The following is a 13,308-nucleotide window of genomic DNA, read 5'->3' as shown; positions in this document are numbered from 1 at the left end:
ACATTTAATGAGACGTTATATGTGCCAGGATAAGAGTTTCTTCCATTTTTGAAAATGAATAGTCTGTTGCTTTGTTGCTTGCTAGTGTGAGCGTAGGGTAAGACCGATTAAAAACACACTAGGCCAAAAAAATGAAGGATAGAAGTGGGGAAAAAAGCATTCAAAACACAATAATTACCATGAAAACAAATTACACAACCAAATAAAAGACACCTACTAAGCGCTTTATACGAATAAAACGTTTTTTTCTCTGTTTAAATGAACGTTTTTTAAACAGAATTTCACACAGAAAATCAAAGTTTTGCATGAATCACCCCCCCCCCCGTCTAATTAAAAATGATCACATTTGGAGCAAAATTCATCCATGGTTTAGGTTTTCTTTTTTAATGTGGATAAAGAGGATTTTAGCTTTAATCCATCCAGTTCATACACCATCCTTCAACTGGGGTCAGGGATCAGCTGTGATTAACTTTCCTCAGTTATCAGTTACAGGATAAACAGCATACTTCATTTCTAAACCATTTATATTGATTTGGTGTAAACTATTGGGGTTATTGTAATTAACAAGACTCATAATGACTCAGACAAATAAATGTACTAGGCTAGTAAAAGGTCCCAGACACATTTTTTAAAATGTACGATGGCCAAAGATTACATAGTAAGCTACATTCGCCTTTTCTTTTGCTACCATATTTCTACCTGTATATGTACTTACAAATAGCGAATTAACATCCTTAATTCATATGTATAACCCATTCTTTAGGCTAAACAATAGGCAGTAGGCTTATACACACACACACACACACACATATATATATATATATATATATATATATATATATATATATATATATATATATATATATATCAGTTTTAAAAATACGTTCTGTGTACTAACATAGTATACAGTGCGGATTCACAGTGCTGCCGTACTGAAACACTATGGGAAAATGCATACTCCTTAGTTTGGTAGTGTTCGTGCTCTCAGGTAGCCATGGTAACCGGCGAGCGCGCGACCGTTGGCGACGTGCTATTGAAACCTACTATATAGTAAGCTAGTGTGCTACTGTTGGACGTTATACTTTTTACCGTTCTCTTTTTGAGTGAATTTTATATATATATATATATATATATATATATATATATATATATATATATATATATATATATCGCGTAGCTAAGTTAACACGCTGATGTTGTTAAAAGGGGGGATAACTTTCTACGAAAGCTCAGAAAACCTAAGTGTTACTATGAAGAACTAATAAGATCGATAATGGGTTAAAAAACGAATATGAGGGGTGACTAACAGGTGACTTCTGAGCCAGAAAACATAAATTAATACAACATGATGCTGAAATTATAAATATATATATATATATATATATATATATATATATATATATATATATATATATATACATATATATATATATATATATATATACACACACACACACACACACACAATCCGTTTCTACAATCCTAGGGGAGTTTATAAAAGACAGTGCTACATGCTAAATAATTACTATGTGAATTAGCATCACCGCAGGCTAATAAACTCGACGAGTTCGGCTTTCATTTGAAGCGGTTCATTTGTGCTCCAAATTTAAATAAATAAAGCGTTTGCTCTATTTGATTAAGCCCGAAACATAATACGCTCTTTTGAAAAAGATATGAATGAATACGTGAACGTATCCAGCAGCCTACACTTAGTCGGCTCTTTCAAACCAAAAGACAAAACACAGAATTATTAAAAAACACAACGCCGAACTCACCGAAGCGCACTTTATGTCCCAGTATAAATCTCCAAGTCAGTCTTGTTAAAAGAGAGCATGCGGGTAAACTATTCCCTTCGTGCTTAACGTGTTTAAGTTGCATCCATGAAAAAGAAAAGGAGTAAAAAAAAATCCACACGAAGCCCTGGGTCCTCTAAAACTTTACGTGGAAATGAGAAATCTCTGCTCCGTCTCGCTACCACATGCCTTTTAGTTCGGCACCATGGTCCGGTTTGAGTCTGGAGCTAAACGCTGAAATGCATGTGCAGCAGAAAGTTTACACGACTGATTTTTAAATTGTTTTCAGCTGTTGGTACTGTAGATCCGCTGTGTGTCTACGTCCGAGCACTTTTCTTCAGGTTGTGAATCCCGGCTGGGGGTGGAGAGACGGAGAGAGAGAGAGAGGGGGTCGCGGTTTCCCCCTTTACTGAGTTAAAAAGCAGGGCAAAAAGAGGCTCCGGGGCTTCGAGGGAAAACAACGACACCCAGCGGAACCAGTGCACGTTTACATCTACACTCTAAACCTAGTTTACATTTACTTACTGTAAATCACCTTTCGGCGTTCCTACTACTGAACAGTGTTGGGTAAATTACTCAAAAAAGTAATCCACTACTGATTACTAACTACTTTAAAGTTGTAATCTGATTACATTACTGATTACTGCAAGTAAAAATGAATCAGATTACTAATTACTTTCACATTACTTTCAAAACATACAAAACCTACAAAAATACACTTCAAAGTGAAACTCATAGTTCTTTCAGTAATTTTAGCGCTGGTCAATGTATGACATGATCAAAAGAAGTCGGATTTATCATAAAACTTGCCTCGGGTGTCACTGTTTGTAGGACTACTAGACCGATATAATATAAAACTTTTCTAACTAGGCTAGTTTGGTGTGGCTAGGCTAGGGGAGGCACAGCTAAGCTATCATTATATGGGTTTAGCTGCTATAGTGCCATGCAAAGTACATTATCTTTCCTTATGGTCTGCTCATATCATGTTCATGTAAACTGGAACCCATATATACATTTACACATCTTGTTTTCCTGCTCAGCATCAGAGGATGTAAAATCCATGTATTTTGCTGTAAACCCTGTCTGATTGCTCTCGCCTCTGTTCACTGATATAAAGTTACTGATGTTCAGTTCTGTAGTGATAAACCGCTCCTGGAGAATTATTCGGAGCTAAAGAGAAAATCTTCATGGCAAAACGTGATTTATTTTTAAGACACATTTTACTTAATATTGTTTTCTTAACAATAAATTTGTAACGCAAGTAACGTAATTTTATTGGCATCATTAACTGTAATCAAAGTACATAAAATTAAATTTAATGCGTTACATTACTGCGTTATCAGAAAACGTAATTAGATTACAGTAGCGCATTACTTTGTAAAAAATTACACCCAACTCTGCTACTGGTTGCCGTAGTAAGATTTATCAGTGGGTAGTGCAACTAGCATTCCACTATTGATGACAAACCAGTTTTCTTGCCACTAAAATTAAACATTCTGGAGGGTGAGTGTTTGTATATAAAATTCACCAGTGTATTTATGCGTCTTATACCCTGGTCTGTCTGAATACTGATTGGCTTGAAGGTGTGCTTTCAAACCGTATAATGCACAGGAATTTCCAGTCAGTTTAATCACTGTTCTAAATGAATGCGCTGCCTATAAATAACTGTAACCATAGTAACATACCATTACAGTTGCATACAGTAGTTAAACTCACAGCTTCATTATTAGTAGAGACAGAGCACAGACACAGGTAATTCACATACACACACAATCTCTCTGTCTCTCTCTCTGTCTCTATTAACTATTTATTATAATTTAAGTGATATAACCCATGTGTGCAAGAAAAGTTGAAACAAAGGTTATCTTCAAGTTGAGTTTACTCGTGTTTTTAAGGCAGCAGATGAACTTTCATTTCTAAGTTTAACCACCTGAAATGTTTTACAGTGTACCTTTACTTGTCACTGTGGGGGTCAATCTTTTGTATCGTGAGTGTGTATCTTTTACCTGACCGGTCTTACTCTAAAAGATAATTAATGGAATAAGAGTGGTCCTTAAGGTCCAATCATGTATAGAAATGATATCATGTAATATCATGTAAAGATATGGCATACAAAATATGACCATACCACCACATTGACAAGGAAGGTTATAGTTTAGTGCAGACATGGACAAACCATAGCTTGCCAGGAAGATCTGGCCCTCGAAGTATTTTCATCCGGCATCCCCGGCTCATATGGGTAATTTTTTTGTAAACTCATTTCTTGTGTTAATTCAGTTATTTTATATATGTGTGATAGATGACATTGTGATGCTAGGCCTGCTCTGTCTACTGTGTTGAATTAAACCCAGTTTCCAAACATGTTCAGAGGATGCTTGTTTTATTCGGTTCCAATGATGTGTGTGAACAAACGTTTCTCTGATGAACTAAAGTAAATATTTCGTTATCGATCAGAGGTAAGTGACAAATCATTTGTTCAGACTTTACTGTTCTTGCAAAAATACATAGGTGACCAGCTTCACTGTTCACAAAAAAGGTCTAAATATATGTATATAATTAAAACTGTTTGCATTGTTATTCTGATTTATAAATCTTGTAATATATATTTTTTAATTTACAATATTGTTGTTGCTACTATTATTTCTGTTATAATACTGCTGTTATTACCATATCACTGTCTCACAATCATTAAAAGCCACCGTACGTACCTTTTTAATTTTTTTCTCCTTTAACTGAAGACAGTGGTCAGCTATCGGATGTCGTATTCAGCCTTACAATACCATACAGTCCTAAATTTTAAAATAAGTAAATTGTAATGCAATCTGTGGTTTGCCTGTGGTATCTATGTAATTCAATACAAATACATTTTCATATTTACTATCAGCATGTGTGGCCCATGACTTACTTTACTGTGGCACCAAATGCTTGCCCACCTTTGGTTTAGTACGTTTTTCTGAGAGTGTAGCTGTAGCATAAATGACTACTGCATTACACTAGGGTTGTTACAGGTGTTACTAAATACCATGGTTTCACAGTATTATGGCATTAATTAAATTTTTTTCAAAACACAGGAGCAGTGGTGAAAACTTAAGTAAAGTCTAGGGTGACAGGGAGGAGCTTGCAAAATTTTTTAGGAAACACTGCAAGACACAGAAGGGTTGAGATCCACTGGAATAAGCAACTTCATCAGGAAAGAAACAAAAAGGTAGACAGTAATAGAATGAAATGCAATTTAATCTGTATTTTGAAAAAGTCAACAGTAAGGCAACTGTCCTATCATACATTTCATATGTGAACAAAATGCAATTGTACTGAACAAACCGAAACAAAAAAGTCCAGTCAGCCATTTTTTTTTGTGCCAAACAACAATATATTGTTAAAGTAATACCATCACACCATCTTATTAACTTCAAGAAAATGTGAGTGTTTATAGCTGCTACAATATAAACTTCTTCTGTAGATAATTTGCAACATTAAATGCAACTATAATGCATAAAGAGCGTGCTGTTATTAGCAGACAAATAACAATAATAATTCATTTATAAAAATTCTTACCACTTGATATTATCTCAGATGTCTCTTTTCATGGTGCCAAAGTGTCCCCTTAAGTCTTTTCATTGAGCATTTAAATAAAATCTTTAAATAAAACCATGCAGTATTTTTGTTGTTTGGAATGCCAAGAATGCGTATGGACTGCTTGTGTAAGCCTTTTAAAAACAGTGTTGTCATTGTGAACCTTTTTTTTGTACACCTGTTGTTCACTTCTAGCTCATATCTACGCCCTGTTGAACGTACATTAGCGCTGCAGCTACTATATTAAATGCACTAAAAAGCCTGGGTGTAACAAAACTCCGTGTATGAACAAAACATTTACAAACCATGTTGGTTTTACACAAAAGAATGGCCGATTACACCAGCTGTGTTTGTTTTTTAACAATACATAGGATAACTAATACCATAAACATAATGTGTAACATAAAGAACGTTTTTTTTGTTTTTGTTTTTATCTCTTTAGCGAACACGGACAATAGCACTGCATTGCATTGTGATAATGGTATGACCATGATAGGAGAGGAATGAAATATAGAGGAGAGCAAAGGCAGGCGATCAATATTCCTCCAAGCACTGAATCAAAGCAGCGGGTGGCAGAGGGCAGTCAGATCTTCAAAGCTGTGAATGTGCGATGCTTGTAGTTATACCCTTGAGATGTTTGCTGGGTCAAGAAGAAAAAAAATCAACACTGTGAAACATCAGTGACAATTTTTTTTCCAAATTTGGGGACGGGTGACATCATTTGCTGTTTGTAGTGTCTGAAAACATCAGACGATAGAGACAGTACAGACTGTGGACATTAAAGACAGATTATTGGCTACCCTTCAATATGCCAAGCCTCAGATTTGTGTATAGGGATTAAAATCCAATGAAACAGCTTCAATGTTGTGTGTCGTGATATTTAACATACAAGACAATGATATCTTGAACACTTCAAAATGTCATGTTGGTGCACTTAAATTGGAGATGCTTTCCAACATGGGAAGGCAAACATGTGGTTAGTAATGAGAATACTGTGGCCAAGCAGCTGTGGATGCCAAGCAAATGAAATACGAGTTAGCTAATGACTGAGGATAAAAGTTTAGCCAGCAAGTAGCTCTTACGCGAAAGGTACAGTGGCAGAGGAAATGAGACAAATATGTCAAGAATATCAACATTTCCCTCAGATGTGTCACTAAATTACTAAGAAAAACCACAGAACAAATAAAATTATATTATAATTATGCTTCTCATTGCTGGCTAACTAAATATCAATGGGCTCCACCATATTAAGAAGCATCAACAATGTGTCAAATGCAGTGTTGGTTAATTTACTCAAAAAAGTAATCCACTACAGATTACTAATTACTATTTTAAAATTGGTGTAATTGAGACAACACCTATTTTGCATATTTGTGCTGTTTTGAGGGATTCTATTCAGGTGGGTGAATAATTTTGTAACTGAAGAAGTCATTGTAAGTTGCATTTTCAGTTGAATTTGGGGAAACCACTTGAAGCATTTGATGTGTTGAACTATTTCAATTGCTTTTGTTTGATTTGTTCATTGCAAACAGCTGAACGTCTGTAAATTTTGACAATAAACCTGATTTGCAATGGAGGTTGAATAATTTTGATTGAAACTGTAAATGCTTCACTGAAATGATGAGTTCAAATGATTTTCCAAAACTCACAGCCCCCAAAATGATATAATCTGCTTATGCATCAGGATAAATAGGAGGTTCAGGCTGCTGGACATGCCATCGTTAGAGCAGAAGTCCTTGTTTAAAACCCCAGGTGATGCAGAGCAGCATAAAGGTAAAGGAGCTAATCAATACGATCGTCCTGTAAAAGTTCCACTGTGGATTTCATGTTGATTTTCCCAGTGCCTCTTATTCACACCTGCCTACTTTAATCTGGCGTATAAATCTACAGCTTTCCTTGACAGCGCTGTCCCCAGGTGTTGAGCTGAGCTTAGCGTGGTAAATTTCACAAGTGTGTGGGGAATGATAAAGCAGCACTTACTGCTCGACAAGGGCAATCCATAAGGGTATAATGAGCCTTGTATACTGAGAGTCTTTATACACACAGTGCCTTTTTTGGGTGCCACAAATGTGTTTATGTGTGCAAATAAGGATTAAGATGCTCTAAAATGCAGCTAGAGGCACACAAACAGTGGCAGTTATTTCTATATTACATATACACTCACTGGACACTTTATTATTAACACCTGTACACCTGACCATTTATGGAATTATCCAATCAGACAGTCATGTGATGTTTGTGTTTTTCCAATCTTCCTCTGTCCTGTTCCTGATTATAAGGATTGTTTTCTGCTGTTGTGGACTGCTTCACGGTTTGACATGTTTTGCATTCTGAGATGCTTTTCTGCTCATCATGACTGTAAAGAGCAGTTATTGGAGTTACTGCTCAAACCAAGAGAACCCATGTCACACCCCTCTTCATCTCCCTCCACTGGCTTCCTGTAGCTGCCCGCATCAAGTTCAAGGCCTTGATGCTCACCTACAAGACCTTGTCAGGAACAGCATCCTCCTACCTCAACTCTCTTCTGAAGGCATACGTTTTTTTGCTTGTATTTTTCTCATTTGTAAGTCACTTTGGATAAAAGCGTCTGCTAAGTGAATAAATGTAAATGTAAATGTAAACCATTCTGGCCATTATCCTCTGACCTCGGTCATCGACATGGAGTTTCCGCCCATAGAACTGCTGGTGACTGGATGGTTTTTTTTTTTTCACATCAAACCCCAGAGACTGTGTGTGAAAATGCCAGGATATCAAAAACAGCCCCTCTGGCACCAACAGCCAAGACACGTTCACACCAAAGTGATTATCTATGTTTCCAACCACATATTTTTATGTGAATTTTGGGATATTGCATAAAAAACACTGGATGGAAAGACCAGATGCGAATAAAATCTCCAAAATGTGCATACAAAACTCAGTCAGTTGAGGTTCAGATTTGGGCGGATAATTTTTTTATTTATTAAGAAGACATGCACATAAACTATGATGGAAACACATTTACCAAATCAGTTCCTCAATGTGCATCAAAAAAAGTCACTTTGCCTCAACAAATCGTCATTGGATAATTGGCTCAGAAAATTAAAAATGACGGCGAGCGAGAGGTATGCATGTTAGGATAGACAACTTTGTGATAGACGACCCGTTTCCCCGGAAGTGACGAGTTTGGTCTCGTGAACACATGGAAACAGTGCTTTATTTAAATGTTTTATGCATATATTCCAGTCGGTACAGGATTTCGCGGAGGTTATTTTTGTGATTATTGCGACCCAAAATGCTTGATTTTGCTTTGATTTTTTGCTTTTTTTCTGTATTTTGAGGAAAACAACTAAAATTGGCCTACTTGAAACACAGTGATGTTTGCTGGTAAATGAGACCTTTTAGCTATACTCATGCTCGACACTTGTGAATCAAAGAGGGCTTTTGCTGAATGTGCGTTGTGATGACGTCACATGATGTATTTTGGCCAAAATATGCAGAAAATCTGTGATAATTTAGAAAAATTGTAAGCTCCTGTGAATATTGCAGAGTTTTCTTGATCTTGTGTTAATTTCTGCAATCACAAAATTGCAAAATCCTGGAAGGACTGATTTTTCACATAAGTTAAATTCGTAACTTGGATGGAAATATAGTTATTGATATCACATTTTTCCTCATTCTGATGTTTGAAGTGAACCTTAACTGAAGCTGAATCTGCATGGTTTTATGAACTATGCTGCTGCCACATGATTGCTTGATTAGATAATTGCATTAATTAGCACACGCCCAGGCATAACTGTTAATGGATAAAGGTATGATGTGTTGTTCATTAATAAATTAAAAATCATAATCGTTTGCAAATCGCAGTGGTACAAGACTTCAGGATGTGCAGTTATTGGAAAATAATCACCTTTGTGGTAATATTAATTATAGTATATACAACTAGATTTGACTCTTATAACACCATGGACAACTACTTTAGGTATAATGCTTCAGGCACATCATGGCGTATTGGTACCATAGAGGTTGAGGCTTTTAATGACCTGAAGATTATGAGTTTAATTCTAAAACCTGCCTATGAGTCACTGTTCGGTCTTTGCGTCAATACACTATGCTTAGCTTGGATTCTGCCTCACTTAAGCTGTTCCGGATGAAAAAAAAGAAAAGTGATGCAAATATAAATATATACCTCTCAACTTCCTCGATATATATATATATATATATATATATATATATATATATATATATATATATATATATATATATATATTATCAGATTTGCTTTCCACCCACAGAAAGAAGTCGATGATTGTGATCTGTGAGCTACAGGCTCACATCGCACCTCACCTCCTCATGATCATCCCCTGCATTCCTATTTTCAGCTGTTATCGTTTGGCTTTTTGCTAAGTTCACAGCTAATTCCTGCTTGTATAACAGATTCAGGCATTTCAAGAAAAGTTGTGCACTTTCAAAAGTTACTGAGTCAGGGGTGAAATCAGTGTGGGAACAGGACATAAGCAATTAGAATTATAAAGCCAGGGATAGACAAAGCCTTCTGGCAAGTGGGTTTTTTAATGTAAGACTGCTTCACACAAGTGTTTATGGATTTATGTTTAGTTAACCAACTGTTTTTTTTCAGCCTCTGAATTCTCTAACAAAATTTTTGATGAATAACCTAGTTCTTGCTTTAGGCTTGTAGCTCAAAAGCAAAAAAATTTCAGAAAGGCCCATATTTTATGCTTTTAGGGAGCACAAAGTGTAGGTCGTGTTAATGAGTGAATACAAACAAACTTACAACAAATTAAAATATTTAATTTCCAATATTCCAGTGTTTCAGTGCAACTAAAAATAATGTGTTATTGTTGAGACATTCACTGGTAAGTGTAGCTGTATACAATCAAATTGCACAAGCAGATCAAATTCAAGGGATTTTCTGCTTCCAATCTTTATTTTATCTGCCTTCCTGATAATAGCAAATCTACTCTAGAGGCAAGCTAGGGTAGTTAGTTAGCCAATACTAGCTAGTAGTGGTTAGCTGTTATTTTTCCATATCAACACAAAAAAGTGCTTTGGATAGGTATTTGTCTAAAGGAGAAAATATTAAACAAATAAACACTTGTAAATGTAGATTTTCTATAAGCAGATCAATGAGAAGGTAAATAAATAAATATTTTTTTTATTTAGAAAATATATTTTTTTAATTTGCTGGTGTTTCACTGAAGCAGTCGTCCTGTTTACAAGTTTCTCTATGGTTTCACATTCATAAGCTTTCATTTTCAAGGTTGAAAGCAGCTAGTTTGGCTTTTGGAGCCTATGAATTGTGGGCCTCACATGCAGCCCTGAGGGACCTGTATTCAACACCCGTCTCTCAAACACATTATCTCCTGTGACAGAAATTTCACTGGCATTCATCTCCCAGGTCCACTGTGCAGATAAGATGCTTATGAATACACTGAGCATCTGTGCGAAGTTTGCCTGAGTCACAACGCAGGAAAAAAAGCAGACTGACATCCATTAGAGCAAGACAACTCAGACTGATAAACATCCATGAAGGCCTCTGCTAAGATTATGAATTCATAATGGACATGCACACAAAATCACAAAGATGCACAATGGAGCGGAAGACATTCGTGTATTATTTTCTTTATTATTAACGCTACTTGTGATCAGGTTATTATCCATGATTGTGGATGTGCATGGAGTGATCCTAGAGTCATGTTTAGAGTAGCAAAGCTAATTGCAAATTCATACATTAGTTCATGAGGAGGAAAAAAAAAAAAAAAAAAAAAAAAAAAAACATGATTGTTAAGTTGAATTTCTACAAATCTCTTGTCACAAATGTTTTTTTTTAATTTTGAAAATATTTTTGCTCATATTGTCTCTAGCATATACAGTATGTTCTGCCACCAAGTATTTCCACCATTGTTGAACAATGCTCAATAGAAACATCTGGTGAACTAACTCCCAGAAAAAAGTACCAAAAGTCCCAGGCTGTACTTTTCAAGTTTTTCCTCTTTTGCAACTTTAGCATGTATCTTTATCTGAAAACATAAATATATGCTGCATTTGGCCAGATTTCCCACCTCTGACTAGAAAAAAAAAACACCCCCTCAACTTGGAATCCCTACTCAGAAAGTTGGGAAGGTGTCCATTTATCATGTCAATATGACCACTCTACGGTAAATAAAATATCAACTTCACTACTTTAAGTGAGTTTATAGTCGATCAATCAACACAGACAGATTAGTTAGTAAATTTATAACATTGACCATATAGTTTGCTTAGTGGGTAGCACACTAGCCTCCCACCTCCAGGGGCGGGGGTTTGATTCCTGACTCTGCCCTGTGTCCGCGGAGTTTGCATGTTTTCACCGTGCTTTGGGGGTTTCCTCAAGGTACCCCGGTTTCCCCCCCAAGTCAAAACACATAATGTTGGCTGATTGGTATCTCTAGTATGTCAGCAGCGTGTGAATGGGTGTGTGATTGTTCCCTGTAATGTGTAGGATAAGCGGTAAAGAAAATGGATGGATGGATGATCATAAGCATTAATGTTAGCTGGCTATCTTGTTTCTAACGTTACACACACATTCATGGATGTGTACATGTTCTTCCCCACTTTGTAGCTCAAATATACCAAGCTTGAAAATTGCGTAATTCCGAGTTAAGTCGAATGCAGCAATAGTATCCCTGTAAAAATAATATTTGCTACATAATCGGACCTTAAGGATGATTGACGTTCCTTTAAACCTTTACTCTGAGAAACCTTTACCTATGAAAGGTACAAAATAGTTACCAAAAGTACAGTTTCGCACCTTTAATTCTGAGAGTGTAGTAGAGGACGGTTCCCTCCATGCTAAGGAAATGTGACACCGCAGGAGGTTACAGAAAGCTGTTTCTAATCTACAGATCCTCAGACAGGAAACTCATGTAGAACTAATCCAAACAATACACCAACTCAGATGGCATTTTAAGAATGGCAGGGGCAATTATTTTAAGAACTGCAGGGGCAATTCAGGCGGTAGACTCTGAGAGTGAGGCAGAACGAGAGAGTAAACATGACATGGAGAAGGAGCAGGTGAATGAGAGACTTAAAGTGACAGGGAGGAAGCGAAGCGGAGGGGAAAGAACTCGAGAGGCAGTGAGCGTGAGATAAAAAAGAGAGTGAGTGAGTGAGTGAGCAAGTAGGCAGGGGAGAAAAAAGTGTGTGCGTGTGTGTGTGTGTCTGTGTGTGTGTGCAGTGGAGTGTGGTAGACTGCTCCTCTGTGTAGTGCCTGTCTTGGCCTTATTTGGTAGGGGAGGGTTGGAGTCGCTCCTGTTCTGTTTACTTAGTGGGTCAGAGGCCCAGTACAACGTACCACTGCAGAGCAAACAGCAACTGAACTACTCTCATCACACACGCACACACAGACACAGACACAGACAGACAGAAACACACACACACACACACACACAATAGAACGTGAACCTGTTCTTATGCATACGCTCAGTCTGAAAGTTCAGTCTATTTGAATAGCTGCATCTCAGATGCTGTTCTATGTAAAGAATAAAACATTGTGGGTGTGTAGCTGTTATAGGAAAATGGCGGTGTGAGACACCCAGATACTAAGTGGAGTTACTATTACCACCCTCAATTTCCCAGTGCTAACAATTTTTTATTAATTAAAGAACAACACGCTGTATTTTTTTTTTATCCCTTTATAGTTTAATCCTGTGGAACGTCCATGTAACAAATTTGTTCCTGTTATCACTTACGTTAAGTACGCTAATTGAGATGCAACTAATATGTTAGCTTCACACTCTATTCTGAACTCTATTCTCACTCACGATTTTGCTCAGAGCTCTCATCTCTTTGAATAGTGGGAAATTACCACTAAAAAACTCAAATTGTAGAGTGAGAGTGGAAAACTCTGGTTTCTGTACATTCGATAACTTGTGCTGTCATTTTTCTTGGAATTCACTGGAGCTAA

The 13,308-nt window shown here is 36.6% G+C and overlaps 1 protein-coding gene across 11 annotated transcripts in view; it reads right to left on the bottom strand.

Moving 5' to 3' along the window:
• The window catches only part of ptprsa (protein tyrosine phosphatase receptor type Sa), a 269,054-nt gene that overhangs the window by 194,881 nt on the left and 60,865 nt on the right, over window positions 1–13,308 (bottom strand). For 8 of the 11 annotated variants that reach the window (XM_053683033.1, XM_053683040.1, XM_053683036.1 and 5 more), the window contains exon 1: window positions 1,776–2,188. The exons of 2 other annotated variants lie outside the window; for them this stretch is intronic. The gene's annotated coding sequence lies outside the window, so the exon portion shown is untranslated. Of the gene's footprint in view, window positions 1–1,775; window positions 2,189–13,308 lie in introns of those variants that run through there. One more of the 11 variants, XM_053683042.1, reaches the window with a different exon arrangement.

The sequence above is a fragment of the Ictalurus punctatus genome, chromosome 10 (genome assembly GCF_001660625.3).
Source record: "Ictalurus punctatus breed USDA103 chromosome 10, Coco_2.0, whole genome shotgun sequence".
NCBI classification, from domain to species: Eukaryota; Metazoa; Chordata; class Actinopteri; order Siluriformes; family Ictaluridae; genus Ictalurus; species Ictalurus punctatus.
Note: the sequence above shows the minus strand (reverse complement) of the source record. Positions and strands in the feature narration are given on the sequence as shown.